The sequence below is a fragment of the Scyliorhinus torazame genome, chromosome 9 (assembly GCF_047496885.1).
Source record: "Scyliorhinus torazame isolate Kashiwa2021f chromosome 9, sScyTor2.1, whole genome shotgun sequence".
Classification (NCBI taxonomy): Eukaryota; Metazoa; Chordata; class Chondrichthyes; order Carcharhiniformes; family Scyliorhinidae; genus Scyliorhinus; species Scyliorhinus torazame.
Window position 1 is genome coordinate 57,260,541 of NC_092715.1, and position 18,530 is coordinate 57,279,070.

Genomic DNA, 18,530 nt, shown 5'->3' on the forward strand with positions numbered 1-18,530 from the left:
ATGAACCGGACTAGCCATATATTAGGGGCTGGTTTAGCTCACTGGGCTAAATAGCTGGTTTGTAATGCAGAACAAGGCAGCAGCGCGGGTTCAATTCCCGTACCGGCCTCCCTGAACAGGCGCTGGAATGTGGCGATTAGGGGCTTTTCACAGTAACTTCATTGAAGCCTACTTGTGACAAGAAGCAATTATTATCATTTATCATTATTATTGAATTGGATTGGATTTGTTTAGTGTCACGTGTACCGAGGTACAGTGAAAAGTATTTTTCTGCGAGCAGCTCAAACAGATCATTTAGCACATGAAAATAAAATAAAATAAAAAGAAAATACATAATAGGGCCACAATGTAAATACATAGACACCGGCATTAGGTGAAGCATGCAGGAGTGTAGTGTTAATCAGTTCAGTCCATAACAGGGTCATTTAGGAGTCTGGTAACAGTGGGAAGAAGCTGTTTCTGAATCTGTTGGTGCGTGTTCTCAGACTTTTGTATCTCCTGCCCGATGGAAGAAGTTGGCTGGGAATTCTGTGGCAAGAAAACACACCTCCTGTCTCCCCAAAGTCCGTCCATGGTCCCCAGGTCAGGGGAATGGGGTGGAATATTCTCCACTTGACTGGATGAGAGTAGCCCCAACAACACTCAAGAGGCCCGACAACATCCAGGACAAAACAGCCCGCTTGATTGGCAATCCATCCACCACCTTAACCATTCACTCAGTCCACCACTGATGCACAGTCACAATAGTGTGTAGCACATACAGGATGCGCTGCAGCAATTCATTAACAGCACCTTCCAAGCCTGCGTCCTCCACCACCTAGAAGGACAAGGGCAGAAGATTATGGGAACACCACCACCTGCAAGTTCTCCTCCAAGTCATACACCACCCTGACGTCGAGTTGTATCGCCATTCCTCCACTGTTACTGGGTCAAAATTCTGGAACTTCCTTTCTAATAGCGTCTGCACCAGATACTCTGCAGCAGTTCACGAAGGCCGCTCACCACCACCTTCTCAAGGGCAATTAGAGATGAGTGACAAATGCTGACCTTGCCAATGGTGTTCGCATCCCATGAAATAATGAAAAAAAATTGCCCTTAATATTATTTGTAAAGATGTCAAAAATCTTTGATTAGAGCTGGCATGGACAACATCTTCCGATCAGTGGGGATGGGTGTCATCAGTCAACATTCAGTGGAGGGAATGAAAGGATATACAGGAAAATTCTTCAGTCTGAACCAATGCAAAGCTGCTGCTTTTTTCAGTTTTAATTACTATCAAAGAGTCTTTGAATTTTTATTACCTGTATTTAAAAAGTCTCTTTAGTGCTCTTGAATTCAATTTACGGCACGTTGTAATATAAATTAAACAATGTCATAATCTGCTATTTACCTAATATCCAAACTATAACATTACACTTTGGAGGAATAAGCATACATTGAGAGAATAAGTTAGCTTGTCATTATATAGTGGAAAATGGTGAATTAGTCATTTACCTAGGCAGCTGTAGCATATTGCAAAGCAATGTATGTGTATGGTCTGTGTCATGATATGCAAACATGCAGTTAATGAACACATAGAACAGGACACAACCAATGAGCAGTCAGGACACTCAGGGGTGGTATCTCACTATAAAAGGGATGAGGCACTCACACACCGCCTCTTTCCACAGACCAACATCTACAGAGTGAGACAGGGTGTATCCTCAGCATCACACCCCAGCACGTGGCTTAGAGCAAGGCTGGTTCAGTTAGACTAAGTTTCTCCATTTAGATTAGCAGAGAGTTGAACTCATTGAGAACTGTGCTAATAGTTCAATAAAACACATTGAACTCACTTCAAAGTCTGGAGCATCTTTTACTCAAAACTGCATCAAGTGGCAACTTGTGTTATTCCAAATTACATAACACGACATGGTACCAGGAGTGGGGGTCCTTGGCTGTCTCATCACGAATGAGAACTACCTTCTCATCTGTCGCCAGGAGAGTGCTAGCACACAGCTGCACCTGTGATTTGATGTGCTGGATGATCTCCAGCGGCTCACGGGGCGAGGTGACGGAGCGGGACAATGCATCAGCGATGATGAGCTCCTTGCCATGTGTGTACACCAAGTTGATGTCATACCTCCTAAGTTTAAGCAGGATTCTCTTCAACCGAGGCGTCATGTCGTTCAGGGCCTTGTGGATGATGTGGACCAGAGGCCTATGATCCGTCTCGACAGCGAATGTCGGCAGGCCGTAGACATATTCATGAAATTTGAGGTTGCCGGTGAGAAGACCCAAGCATTCCTTCTCAATCTGTGCATATTTGGTTTCAGTGGGCGTCACCGCCCTTGATGTGTAGTCTACTGGTGCCCAGGGTGATGTGTCATCTCATTGAAGCAACGCAGCACTGATGCCACCCTGACTCGCATCTATGGATATCTTTGTCCCTCGGTCCGAGTTGAAGAATGGCAGATTTGATGCAGTGGTGAGCTTGGATTTCAGTTCCAGCCACTCTGTCTGGTGTGCCGCCTTCCACTCAAAGGCAGTTGACTTTTTCACCAGGTTGCGTAGGGCCGTGGTGTGTGTGACCATGTTTGGAATGAACTTGCCCAGAAAATTGACCATACCCAAGAAGCGCAGCACTGCCTTTTTGTCCTCAGGGACCTTCATCACCTTGGTGGCCTTGATTTTGTCTGTGTCCAGGCGCACACCACGCTGTGAGATCTGGTCGACCAGGATCAGACGCAAGCCTCAGAGACTGGACTTGTGAACATTTGTTTTGTTTGCTCAGTTCTGTTGTCCTCTAGCAGTCACATTAGACAGACTCATTCACATGTAAATACATTCACATACACCAATAAAACATTAAAAAAAGGGGCGATGTCATGATATGCAAACATGCAGCTAATGAACACATAGAATAAGAAACGACCAATGAGCAGTCAGGACACTCAGGGGTGATATCTCACTATAAAAGGGATGAGCACTCACAACCCGCCTCTTTCCACAGACCAACATCTACAGAGTGAGACAGGGTGTATCCTCAGCATCACACCCCAGCACGTGGCTTAGAGCAAGGCTGGTTCAGTTAGACTGAGTTACTACATTTAGATTAGCAGAGAGTCGAACTCATTGAGAACTGTGCTAATAGTTCAATTAAACACATTGAACTCACTTCAAAGTGTAGAGCATCGTTTACTCAAAACTGCATCAAGTGGCAGCTTGTGTTATTCCAAATTACATAACACAACAGTCTGGGCCTTGTAAACATAATTCTTATCCATCTACATTAGGTACAAATTCCAGCATTGTCTCCATTTATATTAATTGCTGACATAGCTTCTCAATAGCAAATGCAAGTTTATATGTTAATCACTATTAGTTTATGATGTGGAGATGCCGGCGTTGGACTGGGATGAGCACAGTAAGAAGTCTTACAACACCAGGTTAAAGTCCAACAGGTTTGTTTTGAATCACTAGCTTTCAGAGCGCAGCTCCTTCATCAGGTGAATGCGCCAGATTCACCTGAGGAAGGAGCTGTGCTCCGAAAGCTAGTGATTTGAAACAAACCTGTTGGACTTTAACCTGGTGTTGTAAGACTTCTTACTATTTGTTTAGCACTATGCCAATATTAACAGTAATAATTAGTGGACAGAAACATGGGGCGAGATCTAACAGCCGCATTGCGACCAAAAAGCAGCGAGGCCCGGCCAGTAGATTCCGAGAGATCCCTCTTCCGGGATCGACCTGGCTCGTCACACCTCGCGAGATCTAACGCAATCTTGCGAGGCACTGTAATGTGAATCCTGCCCATTGTGGGTGGGTTCACCTTCTGGAAAATCTGCACATTAGGGTTAGTCTCACTCTGAAATGCATCCCTGAGGTCTAACCAAGGTATGGGATCTAACCCCTTCATTGCCTTAGAGACCTCGGGTGAGTGCCGTTCAGTGCTGGTCTCCATAAATGAGAACCAGATGGAATGGCACCCATGGGGGTCTCCCAGGGAATGGGAGGCCCACAGGTGCAGGATAGGGTGGAACTGCTAGTGCCCCTTGGGCACCTTGGCATGACCAGTATGGCACCCTGGCAGTGCCACCTGTGTGCCACCTGACACTGCCAAGATGCCGAACTGGCATTTTTCACGCGACAGGGATTGGGCCCGGGGGTACTGTGGGATACGGGGAGGGCCGAGGAGCCCTTATAGGTGATTTGGGTCTTTGGGGGGATTTGGGGGTCACTTCGGGAGGGTCGCGAGATCGGGAAGCTATTTAAAAATAGCATCCAGATCTCTCCCTGCACTGATGAGTTCTGGCGAGCAGAGCTCCATAGTGTAGGTAATGGGATTACGTGAGGCCTTGGCTGAGGCCCCTGATCTACCCGAATGGCCATTCGATAGTGGGTGTTTCTCAACACTCCAAGCTTTGGGAAACACCTGGCTAATCGCGCCTGCTATGGGGCCCTGTTCCCATTCAGGTAGATTGTGCCCATGACTTTCCTTTATTTGAGATGTTAAATAATGACAACGCTCCATTGAATAACTTTCTACTGACTTATGACGCTATTTTTCTTGTATTACAGAACTGCCTGAAGATGTGAAGAAGGTGGTATCTACCCATTTTGTATTTCAGAGTGAATGCCACAGCACCAAAACAGCAGGTAAATATCAATGCTGCCTGAGCAGTTGTTGAAAAACCAAGTTCCTGGACCAGGTATTTTGCCCTTAGATGGGGAAAGATCTGTTCAGACAGTGGCTTCGCCTCCCAACATCAGCATTTTTATTTTACAATAGTGGCCCCTGGAGCCGTCAGCAAAACACATTCTTAGCTGGGTCATGGCACCTTCAGAGGCAGCACACCCCTCTGGTGTCATCTTAACTGAGAGTGCTGTAAAGGAGCTAATCATTAGGGCATTTCTGACTCCATACTCCAAGCTGAGATAGGCTCCATGGACAGAGTTATGATTTAGGCACCAAGACGTGGGCAACGTCAGGAAGCATAAAGAGTGGAATAAACCTGGAACTTTCTTTCCTTCCACAAAAAGTCTGTTGGGGTTAACTTTGTCGAACATGTTAAAACTGAACTTGCTAGATTCTTGTCCGGTAAGAGTATTTAGAAATATGGAGGAGGCTCTAAATTTAATGATCCCAAATTGGGCTAGGGTGGGGTGGGATTGCAAAGTATGATTAATCTGTGCCTGTTCTGACTGATGCAGGCAGCACACAAAGTTTGTGCTACCTGCTAATTTAAATAATTGTAGCGTGCAGGCCAGCGCTAAATGCAATGTTGAGTGGCTGCGTACTTCATCAAGTTCATGCAATGCTAACACCACTTAAAGTCAGCCTGCGCTACTTAAAACTAGAGTGCCCCTCTAAAGGGAGTGGGAGGGGGTGCCTTATAGCTGGAACAGGGCTGGAAGGGGCTGTGGAGAACATTCAGAGCCGAAGAACCGTGGCTAAATGGCGTAACCAGGTACAGAACGCGCTCCAAGGTTCTTAAATGCAGCACTGGAGGCCTTAGCGCAAGAAGAAGTTTAATTGTCTTACCAGAGAGTGCAAGATCAACAAATTCATCTTCAAGTGCTACATCCTTACAACTGAGCTACTAGCCTCAGAAACTGTTCATCACCCGCACCCATCCCCCTTCACTCACCTACCAACAATCCCGATCAATCAGAACTCATTTCTTTTCACTTCCCCCTCACTCCACTGGAATCTATGATTAAGGAGGTAGTAGCAAGATATTGAGAAAACACAATCAGGGCAGAGTCAACATGATTTTGTGAAAGGGAAAATCATGCTTGACAAATTTATTTGAGTTCTTTGAGAATGTAAGAAGCAAGAGGGCAGGAACGAGGAGTTGTGGCCACAATTTGGCCAGCCATGATTTTATTGAATGCTGGAGCAGATCCGGGATGGATACCTGCTCCTCCTCCTATTTCTTTAAAAAAAAAATTTAGAGTACCCAATTAATTTTTCCAATTAAGGGACAATTTAGCGTGGCAAATCCACCTACCCAGCATATCTTTGGGTTTTGGGGGCGAAACCCACGCAGACATGGTGAGAATGTGCAAATGCCACACGGACAGTGACCCAGAGCCGGGATCGAACCTGGGTCCTCGGCACCGTGAGGCATCAGTGCTGCCCCACCTCCTCCTATTTCTTCTGATCTTTTGATTCTTCTAACGTACAAGCTGCACGTGATGTAAACAGTAATTTCCTGCTTTCCCTTCGCCCACTCACCACACCTGCTTCCCTCTTTGTTCCTTTCGAATGCCTGAGGACTGCCACTTAACCGGGCAGTAGAAGGGAAAAAGATATGAAACGGCACAAAGGTGAGTAAGAAACGCTGTCACTCACTCTTACCTGAGTAGTGGCCAGCTGGGGTGCTCACACAGCATGCGCTTTAAGGTGAGGTTAGAGATCAGGGGCGAAATTCTCCCCCAACGGCGCGATGTCCGCCGACTGGCGCCAAAGATGGCGCCAATCAGACGGGCATCGCGCCGGCCCAAAGGTGCGGAATGCTCCGCATCTTTGGCGGCCTAACCCCAACATTGAGGGGCTAGGCCGACGCCGGAGGGATTTCCGCCCCGCCAGCTGGCGGAAATGGCGTTTGTTTCCCCGCCAGCTGGCGTGGAAATGCGGCGCATGCGCGGGAGCGTCAGCGGCCGCTGACAGTTTCCCGGCGCATGCGTGGGAGTGTCAGCGGCTGCTGAAAGTTTCCCGCGCATGCGCAGTGGGGAGAGTCTCTTCCGCTTCCGCCATGGTGGAGGCCGTAGCGGAGGCGGAAGGGAAAGAGTGCCCCCACGGCACAGGCCCGCCCGCGGATTGGTGGGCCCCGATCGCGGGCCAGGCCACCATGGGGGCACCCCCCGGGGTCAGATCGCCCCGCGCCCCCCCCCCCAGGACCCCGGAGCCCGCCCACGCCGCCTGGTCCCGCCGGTAAATACCAGGTTTGATTTACGCCGGCGGGACAGGCAATTTCTGGGCGGGACTTCGGCCCATCCGGGCCGGAGAATTGAACGGGGAGTCCCGCCAACCGGCGCAGCCCGATTCCCGTCCCCGCCCAATCTCCGGTACCGGAGACTTCGGCGGGGGCGGGGGCGGGATTCACGGCGGCAAACGGCCATTCTCCGACCCGGCGGGGGGTTGGAGAATGACGCCCCAGATCTGCACATGGAGCGACAGCGGGCATGAGGGGTATGCAGCTAGGGCAGCAGCCACAGATCTCTGGTGCGTGAGATCATACGTGATCTCTGCTGCTGAGGACTCAGATCAGAACTTCAATGAGGTGGCCGACATGAAAAAGGCTGGTGAGTACGCCTGGCGAAATGCTCGCTGCATTGGCAGACCTGCTAGAAAGCCTGTGGTTAAAGTCAAGGAGCATGAAGGAGTCCGGCACCAACCGGGCACAAGATTTAGTGCAGTCTTGAGACTATCCTTTCTAGTTCGCATGTTCCTAGTTTAGTTGGGATTGGCAACAAATTGAGGAAAACAGTAATAAATAAGTGTCCTGCATAGACTGAAATCATAGCATGTGACACCTTTAAGATTGTCAGATATGAATCGCCATTTTAAGTATGTTGTCATTGGTGGCATTCCCTCAAAATGTTCGTTAGGCTTGGTGAGGGGCCTGATTCTAGGTCTGTACGTTATTCCGCAGCGGGGGCATGTTGTTGCGCGAATGAGTGGAATTCACAGGCCCAGGTTGGCTTCCTTCTCCTTCCTTTGCCCCCACCTTTCTGCCTGTTTCAACTGCAGGGATCGTGATCCCGCTGGGTGTGATTTCCCAGCCAGGAGAAATGAGGCAGCCTATTTTTGGGGCATCTTTTCTAGCCCCCTCCCCATTTGGGGTGAATCCATACAGTGCAGAAGGAGACCATACGACACATCGAGTCCGCACCAACTCTCTGTAAGAGTACTCTATCAGGCCCATTCCTCCATCCTATCCCCGTAACCTAACCTACACATCTTTAGACACTAATGGCCAATTTTAGCATGGCCAATCCACCTAACCTGCAAATCTTTGGACTGTGGGAGGAAACCGGAGCACCCGGAGGAAACCCACGCAGACACGGGGAGAAAGTGCAAACTCCACACAGTCACCCAAGGCCGGAATCGAACCCGGGACCCTGGTGCTGTGAGGCAGCAGTGCTTACCACTGTGCCACCGTGCTGCCATGCAGAGGGCTGCTCAGTCAGTGATGCAGCTGCCTAAAGGCACTCCTCTCTCGAAACAGGTTCCCGACGACCACCACGCATCCACCGCCTGGGTGCAGAATCTTGACTGGGCGCCTCCAGGTATGACAGCCCTGTTCCTGTCGCCAATACTCCGTAGCCACAGGGCTTTTACTTTTGCCTGACAGAGGCCTGCACGTGGCGTTGTTTAGTGTGGGGTCTCCGGTGCATGGTCGGATCCCACATGCTCTTAGCAAGTCTGACAGCATCTGTGAAGTTGACAAAGAGTCACCCAGACTCGAAACATTAACTCCCTTCTCTCTCCACAGATGCTGGCAGACCTGCTGAGATCGTCCAGTTTTTTGTTTTGTTTCCGATTCCAGCATGTTGCGTGGGTTTGCTCCGGGTGCTCCGGTTTCCTCCCACAGTCCAAAGACGTGCAGGTTAGGTGGATTGGCCAAGCTAAAATTGCCCTTAAGTGTCCAAAAAGGTTAGGAGGGGTTACTGAGTTACGGGGATAGGGTGGAAGTGAGGGCTTAAGTGGGTCGATGCAGACTTGATGAGCCGAATGGCCTCCTTCTGCACTGTATGTTCTATGTTCTATGTGCAGTAATTTGCTTTTATCCTACACGCACTTGGCGATTGGTGGCCGGATCCAGTGGCATGTCAGACCACGATGACTGGGGCCACTTCCTCATTGCAACCTTCCTCTGTCTCCTTATGCCTCACAGTCTGGGGATATGGGACAAACGATTTATGAGAGAGTGGTGGAGAAATATCTTCACCTTGAGAGTGGTGTGCCTGTGGTATTCACTACCACAGATCGTAGTTGAGGCCAAATCATTTTATGTTTTCAAGAAGGAGTTAGATGTATCTCTTGTGGCTAAAAAGATCAAAAGATATGGGGGTGGGGGGGAAGTGGGAACAGGTTAGTGAGTTGGATGATCAGCTATGATCATAAAGAATGGCGGAGCAGGCTTGAAGGGCCGCATGGCCTTCTCCTGCACCTATTTTCTATCTTTCTATATCCTCTTCTGCCTGCACTGCTGTTGAGGACTTCTTGGATTGTTCTTACTCTGGACCCCCCCCCCCCCCCCCCCTTACTGCCATGGGGCGCCATGGGCTCTGGACGGCATCCTTCTCGAGTTCATTGGAACACGCAAGCCTCTCCACCGTGGAAAGGTAACAATCCTTGGATCATCATATACATAACGGCCTTTCCGAGGACAGTATTTATAGCACCTAATTAAATGTATAAATTCTGGAACATAGGGCCCAAATTTTCAAATGCTTATATCCATTGCAATTCAATTGAGTACTAAAACCTGTCAGAGTGCAAGCTGAATAAAGGGAGGTAGTGTAGGCAGACAATAAATATAAGATGTGAAATTATATTTGGGCTGATAAAGGGCATTTTTGTACAGGATGATGAATAGATATTCCGTTATGACATGATTAACTGCTTATTATGATATGCAGTGCACATGACATTTCTGTTCTAGAAAATGCTGTTTCATCACATCGAACAAAACCTCCATTGTCCTGCACTAATCCTTTGAGTAATGAGAATTCAAATGATCAAATACAACCATGCAAAAAGGAATTCTCTGCTGTTTAATCAAGAGCATTGTAAAACGATATCTGAGAAATATACACATTCACAAGAATAAACGGATGCTAATCTTGGGCTATGTAAAGTGGAAGTTTTATTTTCGGGGTTGTGGTGCAAGAACACGCCGAACCGCGAGACCTCCCAGCAAGTGGGTGTGAAGAATGCCGGAGGAGCCTCCAGGTCAGACTCACCTGTGGAAGCTTGAACGAGCTGCTGTGGATTGGAGCCAGCAGCCTGTGCTGGGGGCACCGAGGATCTTTCTGATTAACATTTGCAAGTTACCTAAGTGAAGGTTCCCTATCTTAAAATCAAAAAGCCTCAATCATGTGGATCACCACAACAGCCGAGCGAAGAGATAAAGCACGCCTGTGCTGAGTTCTGAAAGGCTCCCCGTGCATTCTTTGCTTTGACGTGGCAGGTTTATTTGAATAGATAATCAGGCTGTGAAATATCTGCCTTTATATTCCTTTATGTATGTGGGCAGTATCACACATAGGGTATCTAAAAAGGCTGGGGAGGACAGACTGTTAAGAATGTCAGGTGGGCATGCTCTATTGGAACAATCTGAAAACAGCTAGAAAAATGTGCAGAGTTTGGCATCATGCCCGGGTACTTGCTGAGATTTGAGGTGAGTGCTGAAATCAATCCACCTCCGTGTTAATCTTTGTAGGGTGACTGAGTGCATGGAACAAACGGAGTAGACTTTGGACTATCAGAGAAAGAAAAAAAAACCATCGTCAGGATTACTAATATGCAATGGTTCATTCCCACACGGATTTGTCTTTGATCAGTTCTCAATGCAACAAGTGTTTGGAGAAGAAATTATTTTTAATGAATGATATACTTATTGGTGTCTTTCGTTGGACACAGTTCGAACAATGGGCAAGATTCTCCAGCCCGCCAGCCGCGTTTTCCTGGGCGGCACGCCCTCGCCGGCAGCTGGACTTTCCGTCCCCCTCGTCTGCCAGTGGGACTTCCCATTGTGGCCACGCCACCGGGAAACCCATGCGCATGCGCGGGCGGCCCGCGGAACGGAGATTCCCGCTGTTGGAGGATCCTGCCCAATGTATTTCCCGGTTGGCCTCATTTTAAGTCTCCACGTGTTGCGATCTATTTGGCTAAAATTCCCTACATCATCCAGTTGTACAAATTCCAATATTAGCTCTTGTTAATGGGTTTAATTGTACAAATATGCTAATGTTGCTTTTCTCTCCTGCTCCCATTCACAAAAACAGAACGAATTCTCATTTCTATGTATTATAAAGAATAACGTGCAGTGCATTGGAAGAGTCACATGAAACAGTCTACTGACAGGTCATCTACGACATTTTCCCTGCTTTGATTTCCTTTAATGAATAAAATACCTTGCAGTTTTTCTCTGCTCAATCTTGTACGGTGCCCTCATCTCCTGATGACATTGACCACATTACGTGGGTGCAGGCCCATGGGACTGTTTGCCCTTCAGTACCTTGGAGCAACCATTGATCATGTGAGAGGACTGAACTGAATGTCAACATAACAACATGGGCCACTGCAGCCAAGCACAGCCCTGTTTTCAGACATGCGCATGCCCACACAGACATACTGCCAGGCACACATTCACACACATACGGATACTGACCTTTGATTGTTTCCAAAATCTGGACTGGTTGGGTGCGAAATCTGAATCCGTCATGTCGCTATACGGGATGGCGATACGGACGCTGGAGGCCCTCCAACTTGGACACACTGTGCCGTGCTCTCTTTCTCCTCTGGTGTTCCATTTGCCTTCTTTAGAATTGCGTATCCACTGTGGCCTTCTGTGATTCAGTGCAGATTCCCTTTAAGAGGGACAGACTGACTTTAAGAGCTGCTGGCTGCTCAAGAATAAAAGTGATTTTTTTTCTTCTTTCTTTTTTTTCCCAAAGACAATTTTTGGTTTTCTGGGACTTCTTGAAAGTAAAGCGAATCTAAAGTTGGAAATCAAACTGTTGGCAAAGCAGGAGTTTGTAAACTCATTCTCTAATAAAGAATATCAAAGAAATGAGAGTCTTAGTGCTCAGCAACAATTAAAGTTTTCCTTCATATGCACCCTGCCCCCGCCCCCACAATCCTCCTCCAGTAGCTGATATTGAAGCAAGCCCAAGGCCTGCAAAATCAGGCTCTTCTGGATTAGCTGGACTCCCAATTATTTCTACATGTCAAAACTTTGTTTAAAAAAAGAAAACACACACAACAACCAAAAACAAAATCATCTGTAAACACAGACACATTTGTAGCCAAAATATTTAAAGAAAAACTCAAAGGGTAGAAAAAGAAAACTGAATTGATTGATTGATTTTGGATTTGCTCTGAATTTTCCCCTCAGTTTCCCACTTGACCCCAGATCTCTCCGCAGGAAGTCCTCGCTTTGTTGTCCCAGACAATAATTTTCATGTGAACGTTGCATAGAGCCCTGCATTTACATTGCATTGCTGCTGTTCTGTACGTCATCACATGGCTGGACATTTCTGCATAACTCCAGTGTTGAGCTTGCGATAGCCGGATCTCAGGTAAGATGGGGAGCTGACAACCTTGGGAACGCGTTACGAACCTCAGACAAGATTGTTTTGCGTAACGTCAGCTTTTCCAACAACCAATTAAGTGAGGACTCCCTATACTTTGAGCTTTACTCGCAAGATCATTTTTTTGGACAAATATAAAGGGTGAAGAAAAGCATTAGAAAGGATTTATCTGTTTGGTTTGTTTTTTGTTTTTCAAGCAATATTTGCAAGCCAGTCCCAGGAGGAGGTTTGTACAACAAAAAAAAAGGTTATTTTAAAAAATGGTTGGGAAAATCATACACATAAATAAATGAACTAAGCTGTAAGTGTGAATCCCCGAAGCTCCTTAGCTGTAGCCGACACCCTCCCCGATCTCGAGCTCGACCGGTCCAGTCTTGAATCCAGGACCATATTAAAGTCTCCCCCCATAATCAGTTGATGAGAGTTCAGATCCGGAATCTTCCCCAGCACCTTGCCTCATAAATTCCACATCGTCAACGTTTGGGGCATAGATGCTGACTAATACCAACGGAATCCCTGCTTACCATAACGTACCTCTCCCCAGAGTCTGCCACTATATTTCCCACCTCGAACACCACCCGCTTATTGACCAAAATCACCACCCTCGCTCGTTTCAGAATCCAAACCTGAATGAAACACTTGCCCAACCCATCCCTTCCTCAGCCTAATCTGGTCCCCCACCTTCAGGTATGTCTCTTGCAGCATGGCCACATACGCTTCAATCGCTTTAAGTTTGCGAGCACACAGGCCCTCTTGACTGGCCCATTCAATCCTCGCACGTCCCACGTGTCCAGCCTGGTCGGGGGGCACCCTTCCCACTGCCCACTGCCGACCAACCATAACCGCTCTTGGGCCAGCCTCCAGCCCGCGTCCCACACTTCCCCAGGCCCGCCCTCGGGCAGCCACCGTCATGGATCCTGCTCCCCTTACACTACCCTGTCAGCCCTACCCCTGTCAGCAGTACTTCCCCCCCCACCCCTAGAGCCCCCAGCAACAACCCCTGCCCCCATCCCCACACTGACCTTCCACTCACCCCCCATTGCGCTTGCGTGAAATAGCCCGCCCAGCTAGCCTGGCGGCCCCCGCCCATGGCGATAGCATCCATGCAATTCAGCGTGGCAAATCCACCTAACCTGCACATCTTTGGGTGGTGGGGATGAAACGAACTCAGGCACGGGGAGAATATGCAAATTCCACACGGACAGTGACCCGGGGCTGGGATCGAACCCGGGTCCTCAGCGCCGCAAGCAACAGTGCTAACCACTGTGCCACCGTGCTGCCCTAAATGCAAATGAGAGTTAATGCTGTTCTCGCCATTTTGGGGCGAGATTGGGAAGTTGCCATTGGCAACGGGCGGGTGATTTGGTTCATGCCCGGCGCGAATCTTGATTTTGACCTTTCCCGCTATTTACCTGGTGCGCCCAGATCTGCACCGGGTTCAAGGCGGTGGTTAAATGTTTTGGCCTCAACTGATTTCTGTGATAGAGAATTCCACAGGCTCACCACTCTCTGGGTGAAGAGATTTCTCCTCATCTCAGTCCTAAGTGGCCTACCCCGTATCCTCAGAGCCCTGGTTCTGGACACCCCACCATTGTGAGCATCCTCTATGGCTACCCTTTCTAGTCCTATTAGAATTTTATAGGTTTCTATGAGATCCTCCCTCATTCTTCTAAACTCCAGTGAATGTAATCCTAATTGACTCAGCTCTCTTCTCACATGTCAGTCCCGTCTGGTAAACGTTTGCGGCACACTCTCTATAGCAACCTTACTCAGATAAGGAGACCAAAACTCCACACAATATTCCAGGTGTGGTCAAAACTAGGCCCTGTGTAACTGCAGCATGACGTCCCCGCTCATGTACTCAAATCCTTTCGCTATGAAGGCCAACACACCATTTGACGTCTTTACCGCCTGCTGTACTTGCCTGCTTACTTTCAGTGACAGGTCTCATTGCACAGTCCTCTCTCTCAGTCCATAGCCATTCAGGTAATAATCTGTCTTCCTGTTTTTGCTACCAAAGTGGATAACCTCACATTTATCCACATTATACTACATCAGCCATGCATTTGCCCACTCACTCAACTTGTCAAAATCACACTGAAGCATCACTGCATTCTCCTCACAGTTTACCCTCCCACCCAGCCTTGTGTCATCTGCAAATGTGGAGATATTGGGCGCGATTCTCCCCCAAAATTTCTAACTTAAGTGGCAGGTTTTTCAGGCATTTCTGAGTTCCCCACCGCTATTCATTAACACTTTAGTCACTTTTTTGGGCCCTGGGAGTTTCTCACCGGTTTAACCCACACTTAGGGCTGGATTCTCCAGTATTGAGACTATGGGTGGGATGCTCCGTCCCGGCGCGCTACATTTCTGCCAGTGCTCCGTTACGCAGGCCGGTGAATGGGGTTTCCCATTGTGGGGCAGCCCCACGGTGTCGGGAAACAAACAAAGAACAAAGAAATGTACAGCACAGGAACAGGCCCTTCGGCCCTCCAAGCCCGTGCCGACCATACTGCCCGACTAAACTACAATCTTCTACACTTCCTGAGTCCGTATCCCTCTATTCCCATCCTATTCATATATTTGTCAAGATGCCCCTTAAATGTCCCTATCGTCCCTGCCTCCACTACCTCCTCCGGTAGTGAGTTCCAGGCACCCACTACCCTCTGCGTAAAAAACTTGCCTCGTACATCTACTCTAAACTTTGCCCCTCTCACCTTAAACCTATGCCCCCTAGTAATTGACCCCTCTACCCTGGGGAAAAGCCTCTGACTATCCACTCTGTCTATGCCCCTCATAATTTTGTATACCTCTATCAGGTCGCCCCTCAACCTCCTTCGTTCCAGTGAGAACAAACCGAGTTTATTCAATCGCTCCTCATAGCTTATGCCCTCCATACCAGGCAACATTCTGGTAAATCTCTTCTGCACCCTCTCTAAAGCCTCCACATCCTTCTGGTAGTGTGGCGACCAGAATTGAACACTATACTCCAAGTGTGGCCTAACTAAGGTTCTATACAGCTGCAACATGACTTGCCAATTCTTATACTCAATGCCCCGGCCAATGAAGGCAAGCATGCCGTATGCCTTCTTGACTACCTTCTCCACCTGTGTAGCCCCTTTCAGTGATCTGTGGACCTGTACTCCTAGATCTCTTTGACAATCCCCGGGCTGCCGGCAAAACGGAGCATCCCGCCGGCGGAGAATCCCGCCCTATGTCCGGCGATTTTCGGTGCCTGGAGAATCGCTGAACCAGCGCCGGGCCCGATTACGGCTTCAAACTGGATTCTCCGCCCTGGTGCCGGCCGCAACTTCGGCATCGGGATGCAGAGAATCCGGCTCTTAGAATTTTTCTCAGCACTCGGGAGCCGAACCCAGAGATGGGGCCGCCATTTCCCCCCGATCTCTAAATGAGCTTGTGAGTCCCCCATACCCCCCACCCATGGGAAATGTCACCCCCTACACAGACGAGCACTACCCCACACACCCCAAGTGAAGACACCCAACTATGGGGTCCCCCTTCTTCAGGCCTCTTACAGAAGCCCCTCCCTTCCAGGACCCGGACCCATCACCCCTTCAACCTCCCAGAGACTTACCCGCCCTGCACTCCCCCTCCCTTCAACCTCCGTCACCCTTATTTCATGGGCATGGCCCCCCTCGACCCTGGCCCTTGGCAGTGCCACCCTTGCACTGCCATCCTGGCACCCAGGCAGTGCTTCTGCCGGCTTGGCAGTGCCACCCAGACTCATTGGCAGTGCCATGGTGGCAATGCCAAGGAACCATCTTGCCAGTGCCATGATGCCCACGTTCTAGAGGGAGGGCTAGGGAGCCCCTGCACTGACTCTGGCTTCCAGGGTACTCCGATGACCTGGGAGACCCCCGGGTGCTGCTCTGCCTGGTCCACGTTTGTGTGGACCAGCACTGATCAGCGCCCGGCTGCAGCCTCCCTGGGGAGGCTGGAGATTCGACAGAGGCTGGTGGATCCCAAGTAGGGAGGTTGTAATTAGGTTAACAACCTGCTTCCGCGAGCGTCAATTGGTCCCGCCCATTTTTGGAAGAGTTCCGACTCTGATGTTTTGCGGGACTTTGGTGAATGCCGCGAGGCACTGAGGCTTTTGGGAGGTCTGCTAGAGGCCTCTCCCGGGATTCTCCGGCCTCATTGTGCTCTCACCCGAGCGCAATGCGGCAAGGGAATCGTGCCCATTATGTTTAATTCCCTCATCTAAATCATTAACATACATTGTGAATAGCTGGGGTCCTAGCATTGATCCCTGCAGTACCCCACTAGCTACTGCTTGCCATTTGGAAAAAGACCCGTTTATCCTCCTCTTTGTTTCCTGTCTGGATGGCCTATTCTCTAATTGGTTCTTCAATGTATTACATCTACACAGTGCCCCAGGTAGGTCACCTCAGTGTGTTTTAGGTGCACGTCTCTTTCTTGAAGTGAACCCCACTTCCTAAAATCTGTTTAACACCTCTTCTAAGTTTGCTACATGCTCAGCCTCTCTCAATTCAGTTATAAGGACATCATCAAGGTATACTATAATCTCTGGCAGCCCCTGTAGCAGACTCTTTGTAATATCCTGACAGCCGGGCAACCACCAATGGATTAACGAATTAATGATTTATTTAATCATTCCGCCGTAGGCCACCCTCTGGGTGGGGGGGATGGGTGTCGGGTTACGGATGTGTGGGGCAGGGGTTGGTGCCTGAGGCACAGTGCTTCCTAATCACCCTGGCCACCCTGAGTAGGCCATGCAGTTTAGTGCGGCACTGCTGGCCGGTCCGGACCACGGCATTGACCACCTTTGCCTCCTTCCCGGCCCGGGTATAGGGTCATCCTCCTCTCCTCCACGCCGTCAAGAGGATCTCCAGCTCAGCACCCGCGAACATTGGTGCCGCTCTCCTTGCTGCCATCTTGTTGGCTGGGATGGTGTGTGTGGGGAGTGAAGTGTGTATGTGCGGCTGCAGCTTGTTAGCCCCCTGAGTGTCAACAGCAAATCTGGCACCGTTTCTCATTAGAATCGATTGTGTTCCACATGGTGCCGGTGCTGACCCCTTCAACAGTAGCAGAATCGGTCCAGGTGCGGCGCCGGCTTTGCTGTAGTGAAAGTCCACGAATTCTGCGGCGGCGTCAGGAGAATCTGGCCAATAGGTTTGGTTAGAACACAACAGAATCATAGGCAGCAAGTTATTGAACCTCAGCTGCAATATCTGAGCAATACTTTTTTTGGCATCATTTGCAATGTTCTTGATGGCCTTTTCTAGATAAATGTTGTACTCCTGATCTTTCTGTTGTATCAAAGTTCATGTGTAATTTATATGCAATTCTAAATTCTGACCCAAGACTTTATACAAAGACAGTGCACTAGGTTTAGTTTTGTAATTAATCATCCTGGCAATAAGTCCCAATACTTTGTATTTTTTTTAACAACCTTTCAACAAAACCTTCAGACATCCAGGTACTATAAAAGATGGAACTTTCTGCTGCTCAACAATCTTGCGCACATATCCTCGTAAGGTATACATTTGATGCCGGTCTTACTTTACAATTATCTACAATAAAAGACATCTGACAGATACCGACTCATTTATGGCTGTCACATCTGATCCAAATGCAATCTATTTTTTTCCATCTTCAGATCGTTAAATGGATTTTCACATCATTCGCAAACTTGGGGTCAGTTCCCCAAATGTCTTACTCCAGATTGTTGATGAGCATGATGAAGAGGAGCAGCTTTACCACTGACCCCCCCTGGATCAGCACCAGTAACCTGTCCCATCACAGAATCACTAATATTAAAAGAAACCTTCTGCCTACAGAAATGCAGCCAATTCCTTACCCAACCACAGAACTCAATCTTGTGAAATCAGACTTGTCCAAAGTACGGCCTGGGGACCGGATGTGGCCTGCGAAGCCCCCTCTAGGCGTACCCCGGAACCAGCTTCGAAATCCCAGTCAAATAGATGAGTTTCAGTGGAATTATTATTCTTGGAGATGCTCCTCGAATCATGGGCCAGTTATCTCCCGCTCTAGCTTCTGATAGGCCTATCAGCCTATTGGCAGAAAATGAGGGAGTGAAATGGCGTTTGACTGGAGGAACAGAAGTAGACCGTTCAGCTCCTTTGGCCTAAGATTTGGCTAATCGGGTCGGGGCCCAGGAGTGCAGGTTGGGGTCGGATCCCAGGAGAGGGAATTCAAGTGAATGCCCGGGAGAGCAG

General features: G+C 48.8%; 1 long non-coding RNA gene across 2 annotated transcripts in view; it reads left to right on the forward strand.

The window, feature by feature from the left end:
• Positions 1 to 18,108, forward strand: part of LOC140429990 (uncharacterized) — a 39,474-nt gene extending 21,366 nt beyond the window's left edge. Inside the window, exons 1-3 of one of the 2 annotated variants that reach the window (XR_011949257.1) lie at positions 10,202 to 10,394; positions 12,144 to 12,297; positions 17,951 to 18,108. This is a non-coding gene — a long non-coding RNA (uncharacterized lncRNA). Of the gene's footprint in view, positions 1 to 4,560; positions 4,639 to 10,201; positions 10,395 to 12,143; positions 12,298 to 17,950 lie in introns of those variants that run through there. The other variant, XR_011949256.1, reaches the window with a different exon arrangement.
• The last annotated feature ends 422 nt before the right edge of the window (positions 18,109 to 18,530 follow it).